Source organism: Gekko japonicus, unplaced genomic scaffold (assembly GCF_001447785.1).
Source record: "Gekko japonicus isolate JY-2015 unplaced genomic scaffold, Gekko_japonicus_V1.1 scaffold2558, whole genome shotgun sequence".
NCBI lineage: Eukaryota > Metazoa > Chordata > Lepidosauria > Squamata > Gekkonidae > Gekko > Gekko japonicus.
Window position 1 is genome coordinate 204,995 of NW_015166498.1, and position 7,631 is coordinate 212,625.

Here is a 7,631-nt window from a genome sequence, read left to right on the forward strand (position 1 = left end):
AAAGCATTTGAGATTGCTTTCCTTACTTTGTTTGGATCATCTTAAATTAATGTATGAGTTGTTTTTTTCTAAAGTAAAACCTCAGTATTCAGGTTAAATCGCCGTGTTGGCACTTTGCGATAAATAAGTGGGTTTTCGGTCACAGTTTGGGCTCTTGGTCTCTAAAAGGTTCGCCATCACTGCCCTGTCTCGTCAGATCTCAAAAGCTAAGCAGGGCTGACCCTGGCAAGTATTTGAATGGGAGACCTCCAGAGAATAGCAGGGTTGGGAGGCAGAGGCAGCCTATCAAGCCATTTCTCTGAACATCCCCCATGTCCCAGTAGGAGTCACCAGAGGTGGCTACCACTTCCAGGCACATGCGCACACATGCACAAATGTAAGAAATGTGAGTATTGTCAGAGAGGTTACCCCGAAGGATACCACTACTGATATGCTGCAACCCACAGTCATAGGAGAGTGCTGTTTGTGTCTCTCTGTGTTGTACGTCACAGCCCAAGTGGAACCCGAACAAATGCCCCAGAATCAATAGAGAGTTGCTACGATCCCATGGCAACTGTGCAGGCTCTCTCAGTAAATTTGTCGAAGGATTCTGAGCAGCAGAAAGGAGGAAACCATTTGCCTATAGAACAAGAGTGCGATATATTGAACAAGAAGCCAGGCGTACGGATTTGACGAGGCGAATAACTGAATTTTCCATTTCTGGCTCTCCGTCTTTCAGTGGTTTGAGACTTCTCAGCACAGGATCACTTGCATGAGTAACAGTCACTTGGTTCTGGCTCTGGTGTCTTTGGGAAATAAGCATTACTCAGGCTGGGACTAGGACTGGTGGCTGCACTGGAAGAGAAAGAGGACCCATATGTACAACGGCCAGCTGTTCTTTGGTCCTGAAGACAAGGGTTGCATTGCTCGATGTAAAATGGTTGGTCGGGACAGGAGAGGGTCGGTCCTGGGATGGCCAGGACGAAGGGTGGCGGCTGAATAGTAATGGTCGAAATAGGGCAGGTTGGGTAGCATTTGTTCCTCCAGCTGCAAGACATCTCGGTTCAATGGGTGTGTAAACCTAAAGGAGCATACGGAAGGTGAAAGGATTAAGCAGAAGTGTGAGTGTTGATAAAATACAAGTCTCGTCGTGTTCTGGGTCTAGCTGTGTAAGTACTTGTGATTCGTCCCACAAAGAAAACACAGGGCAATTAATTTGGACCCTGAGAATGGACAATGAATCAGTGGTAGGCCATCTGCTTTGCATGCAGGTGACTCGTATCCGGTTAAAGCTTTTTTGTAATCAGTCACAGTCAGGAGTTACCGAGAGAGCATACATAAATTAATTTGCACTCGGTTTTAGTGCACCTGACACCTGAATAGCACAAAATAAGATTATGTGGGGTCATAAAATCATAGAATCACAGAGTTGGAAGGGACGTTCAGAGTCATCTAGTCCAACCCTCTGCATAATGCAGGAAATCCACAAATACCCACCTCACAACCCCAGTGGCCCCTGTTCCATGCCCAGAAGATGACCAAAAAAACCTCCAGGATCTCTGGCCAGACTGGCTGGAGAGAGAAAAAATGTTTCCTGACCCCAAAGTACTGGTCAACATTTCCCTGGGCATGTAAGAAACAGCCACAAGAACTAAGCATTGATGCAACCCTTCCCTTGTTCGAAAGCCAGTCAAATCCGACTCTAGGGTTGCGGTGCTCATCTCCGTTTCCAAGGTGAAGAGCCAGCATGGTCCAAAGACATTTCCAAGGTCATGTGGCCGGCATTACTAGACGCCGAGGCACACAGAATGCTGTTACCTTCCCACCGAAGTGGTACCTATTTATCCACTTGCAATTTCTTGTTTTTGAACTACTAGGTTGGCAGGAGCTGGGGCCAGAGATGGGAGCTCACTCTATCAGGCGGCATTCAGGTCTCGAACTGCCGAACTACAGACCTTCTGGTCTGCAGTTTAGCATCTTAACCACTTGAGCCACCGCATCCCCTTAACTGTGTATAGGATGTATTATATTTTTTGCACTGTGCATTGCTTTGCTGCCATTGCCTTGCCTTGCTTGATTTGAGTTCAGCAGCCCCTTGCAGAACAACAAGTTTCAGAGGATAGGATTTTGAGACTCAGCACCCCCTTCACCAGGCATGAGTAGGAATGGAGATCTTTGAGTCTTTATATCTCAGTCAGAGGGTGGGAGGGTTGTTGTAAAGCAGGGGTGTCAAACATAAGGCCCAGGGGCTGGAAACGGCCCGTCCAGGGCTCTTATGCGGCCTACAAGCAAGTGGTGCAATGGAGGTAGTACTCGGCGGACTAGGTGGAAGCACTCCATTGTGGCTTCAGCACGGCAGAACAAACACATCTGCAGCAGTCAAGCATTGTGGGAGCATCTGCCCAGTGCTGCACTGCTGGATCTCAAATCTGCCTATGTGGGTTTTCCTCTGCACCCCCTTCCCACTCCTGGGGGCCTTGTAGTGAGGATACACCAACTCGGAACTTACCAGCTGCTGTGCTTTATATAGTTTCTATCTCTGGTACCTGGCATTACATTTTAAGGCACACATGGCCCAGTCGAACAAAGGGACATTTATTTATCTTTCTATTTACTTATTCATTTTATTAGATTTATATGCCGCCATCCACAAACGGGCTCAGGGAGGCGTACAACAATTTAAAATAATGTAATTAAAACAATGTTAAAATAATGGTTTTCACATAATAATATAATATCATAACATACCATGTAAACAAGGAAATCAGATAGTAAAACAATCCAGTATCTAATCAGATGCCCTGTTAGGGTCCGGCTGCTGGTGAGAAATTGGCCAAAAAACCTGGGATGGGGGACGTCTGCTGCCTCAATCAAATGCCTACTTCTCAACGAGGTTATATCAATGAAAAAACGAAACATCTCTGGTTATTGTCATGCCTAATGTAGGTAAAGTTCTTTTCGGGCAGAGTACAAGAAAACGGAGTGCCTTGTACTCTGCCCAAAAAGAACTTTACCTACTTGCAATTGCAAACATGATTTGATCATTCAAGAAGCATAGAAGCATCAAGCTTTATTTCTACTCCTTTAGACATGACAATAACCAGAGACGTTTCGTTTTTTTCGTTGATATAACCTCATTCAGAAGAAGCAACGTCGAAACGACATAGGACATTCTGGAGCACGTCGTTAACTTTTTGCACTCATTTTGTAATATTTTGTACTCATTTTGTATACTATAGTCACTATTAGATAGAGATTGGATAGTATATATTTTTCTGATTTTTGGTAGTATTGTTTCTTTAAATTTCACACTCAACCCACAGTCTGTTTGCTTTCACTATTCTCTGATACTGTGAACCTTCTTTTGTGTATTTAGCTATCAACCAAATGCCTGGCAGAAGGGCTCCATCTTACAGGCCCTGCGAAACTGTAATAAGTCCCGCAGGGCCCTTATCTCATAAGGGAGCTCGTTCAACCAGGCGGGGGCCAGGGCGAAAAGGCTCTGGTGCTGGTCGAGGCTAATCGGATATCCCTGGGGCAGGGGACCACTGGATGGTGTCGGTTTGTAGACCTCAAGGTTCTCCAGAGCTCATATGGGAAGAGGCGATCTCGCAGGTATGCTGGCCCCTGGCCATATAGGGCTTTAAAGGTAAGCACCAGCACCTTGAAACGGATCCGGAATTCAATAGGCAGCCAGTGCAGTTCTCGCAGCACTGGGTGGTAAAGGTAAAGGTTCCCTTGCTCGAAAGCCAGTCAAATCCAACTCTATGGTAGCGGTGCTCATCTCCTTTTCAAAGCCGAAGAGCCAGCGCTGTCCAAAGACGTTTCCGTGGTCATGTGGCCGGCATGACTAAGCACCCAGGCGCATGGAAAGCTGTTACCTTCCCACTGAAGTGGTACCTATTTATCTACTTGCAATTTCTTGCTTTCGAACTGCTAGGTTGGCAGGAGCTGGAACTAGAGATGGAAGCTCACTCCATCATGCAGCACACTCAGGTCTCGAACTGCTGAACTACCGACCTTCCACAGCCTGCAGTTCAGCATCTTAACCACTTGAGCCACCGGACATGAGCCCAAACAGGCATTGCCGTTAACACCCATACTGCCACATTCTGCACTAGCCACAACTTCCGGAGCCAGGTCAAGGGCAACACCATGTAGAGAGAGTTACAATAATCCAATCTGGAAGTGACCTTTGCATGGGTCCCTGTAGCTAGGTCTCAGGGAGTAAAATACGGGGTTAACTGCCTGATCTGCCTCAGATAGAAAAAGGCAGACCTGGCAGTGGTGGTGACCTGTGCCTCCATGGAGATGGAGGCATCCAGTAACGCTCCCAGACTCTTTACACCCGAGGTAGGCCCAAGTGGATCCCCATCAAAGGTTGGGAGCCTGTTCCCCTGACCCAATCCCCTACAACTCAGGTACAGGACCTCCGACATGGATGGATTTAACTTCAGTCAGCTTTATATCAGATCTGGCCCTCGTAGCAAATGAGTTTGACACCTCCGTTGTAAAGAATGTGTGTAAAGAATACAAAGGTGCAACGCATATTATAATCAACTCAATTAGAGCCGAGGGGTAATGCTTGAGGGCAGAACATTAGCATCTGTAGCAACATAATCCTATGACACTTGAGGCTGATCCGGAAATTACAGCTGGTGCAAAATGCGGTGACAAACCTGCTGACGTTGGTGCCTATGCAGGCTCACGTTCGGCAGGTGCTCCACCAACTGCTTTGGTTGCCGGTTGACTTCCGGATTCTCTTCAAGGTGTTGGTAACAACATTTAAAGCCTTACATGGCCTGGGACCAACATATCTGAGGGACCCCCTCTTCCCGTACATGCCCCCAAAAGCATTATGCTCTATGGCCCGAAGGACGTCTGTCTTTCCTTGACCATGGCCCTGGCCCCTACCCGGTGGAACATGCTCCCTGTCCAGATTTGGGCCCTGCGGGATCTTATTCAATTCCGCAGGGCCTGCAAGATGGAGCTGTTCTGCCTGAGGTTTTGGTTCACCCACCTACCAAGCCAAATAATATGCTAGGCAACCTGCCATCCATCTACCAAGCCAAATAATACGTTAGGCAACCTGTCATCCATCTACCAAACTAGGCAACCTGTCACCTATCTACCAAGCCGAATAATATGTTAGGCAACCTCTCACAGCCAGCTGATTCTGATTATTGTATTTTAATTTTTTAAATTGTATTTATTGTATTACTAATAGAAGAGAGCCAGTTTGGTGTAGTGGTTATGTTTGCGGACTTTAATCTGGGAGAACCAGGTTTGATTCCCCACTCCCCCACTTGCACATGCTGGATGACCTTGGGCAAGCCGTAGTTCTGTCAGAGCTGTTCTTGAAAAAAGAACAGTTTCTGTCAGAGCTCTCTCAGCCCCACCTAACTCACAGAGTGTCTGGTGTGGGGAGGGGAAGGGAAAGAAGTGTGTAAGCCACTCTGAGACTCCTTTGGGTAGTGAAGGGTGGGGTATAAATCCAGTCTCCTCCTCCTCCTCCTCCTCCTCCTTCTTCTTCTTCTTCTTCTTCTTCTTCTTCTTCTTCTTCTGCTTCTTCTTCTTCTTCTTCTTCTTCTTTGATGTAACCTGACTTGAGCCTGCTTGCAGGATGGGCAGGCTATGAATACAAATAATAAATAAATAATAAAAATCAGCACTCGGGAGTCCATTTCTATTACTTCAGCTATTTTCAACGGATGTAATAGCATTTTTCTGTACTTTATCTAACTTTGTTCTACTGCTTCAGACCAACATGGATACCCACCTGGATCTGTAAGAGCCCTGTTGGATCTGACCAGTGGTTGATCTAGTCTAACATTCGGTCTCACACAGTGGATAAACAGTTCTCTGGAGGGCCCAGGACAGGGCACAGAGGCTGAGGCCTTCCCCAATAAGGACATCAGAAAAGCCTTGCTGGGTCAGACCAGAGGTCCATCTAGTCCAGCATCCTGTCTCATACAGGGGCCAACCAGTTCCTCTGGATGGCCAGCAACAGTGCATAGAGGCTGAGGCCTTCCCCAATAAGGACATCAGAAAAGCCTTGCTGGGTCAGACCAGAGGTCCATCTAGTCCAGCATCCTGTCTCATACAGGGGCCAACCAGTTCCTCTGGATGGCCAGCAACAGTGCATAGATGCTAAGACCTAGGTTTGCCCCCCCCAGTGGGAGCAGAAGAAACTCCCCTTTCACAGAAGGGGGAAATCCTGCCTCCAACAGATCTTTTCACACCTACTTCCAGTTTCTGGACTACTTCTGGTTTCAGGCCTACTTCCAGTTGCGGGTGATGCTCTGGTTTTTGGGTAAAATTCTATGGTTTGGGTTTTGCCCCCATAGAGTTTTGCCCCAAAACCAGAGTGTCATTCCCCCCCCACAACTGGAAGTAGGCCCAAAACTGAAAGTAGGTTCGAAACTGGAAGTAGGCTTGAAAATGCCCAACATCACTTCTGGTCTCCCAGAAGGACATTGGGAGACCCCCCCCCTGGCCAGGTAAGTCAACCCGGCAATCCTGCCTCTCCCTCATAAGAACAAGAAGAGCCCTGCTGGATCAGACAAGTGGTCAATCCCGTCCAGCATCCTGCCTCACACAGTGGCCTCAACCAGTTTCTCTGGAGGCCCAACAGCAGGGCAGAGAGGCCGAGGCCTTCCCCTCATGAGGACATCAAAAGAGCCCTGTTGGATCAGACCAGTGAGGGTCCCTCTAGTCCAGCATCCTGTCTCTCACACAGTGGCCTCAACCAGTTTCTCTGGAGGGCTGACAACAGGGCAGAGAGGCCGAGGCCTTCCCCTCATAAGAACTTCAGAAGAGCCCTGCTGGGTCAGACCATCGAGGGTCCATCTAGTCCAGCATCCTGCCTCATACAGTGGCCTCCGGAGGGCCAACAACAGGGCATAGAGACCAAGGCCTTTCCTCAGTAAACATGCAGACAAACATATAGCATCTTGCCATTCTCTCTGGTACATGGAATGTATATTATTTTCCAAGAACATGGCAGCTTAGTTTAGATTGATCAAGGACTTCACAGGAGTGCAGGACATCCCTCCTTCTTCCTTTCCCTAATCTCCTGCTGTTTCGGATATGTCTGAGGCCCTGGTGTCTCAGAGCGGCTTACAAGCTCCTTTCCCTTCTCCTCCCCACAACAGACACCCTGTGAGGTAGGTGGGGCTGAGAGAGCTCTTGACAGAAACTGCTCTTTTTCAACAGCTCTTATCAGAACTATGGCTTGTCCAAGGTCATCTACCGGGTGCAAGATAAGGAGTGGGGAAATCAAACCTGGTTCTCCCAGATTAGAGTCCGCGCACTTAACCACTACACCAGTCTCTTTACAGTTTCCTTTCCCTTCCCCTCCCCGCAACAGAAACCCTGTGAGGTCGGTGGGGCTGAGAGAGCTCTTTCCAGGACTGCCCTTGAGAGAACAGCTCTGAGAGAACTTGTGACTGACCCACGGTCACACCAGCAGCTACATGCAGAGGAGTGGGGAATCAAACCCGATTCTCCCAGAGTAGAGTCCACGCACTTAACCACTACACCAGTCTCCTTACAGTCTTCTTTCCCCCACAACAGACACCCTGTGAGGTAGGTGGGGCTGAGAGAGTTCTGAGAGAACTGCTCCTGAGAGAACAGCTCTGGAAGAAGAGAAG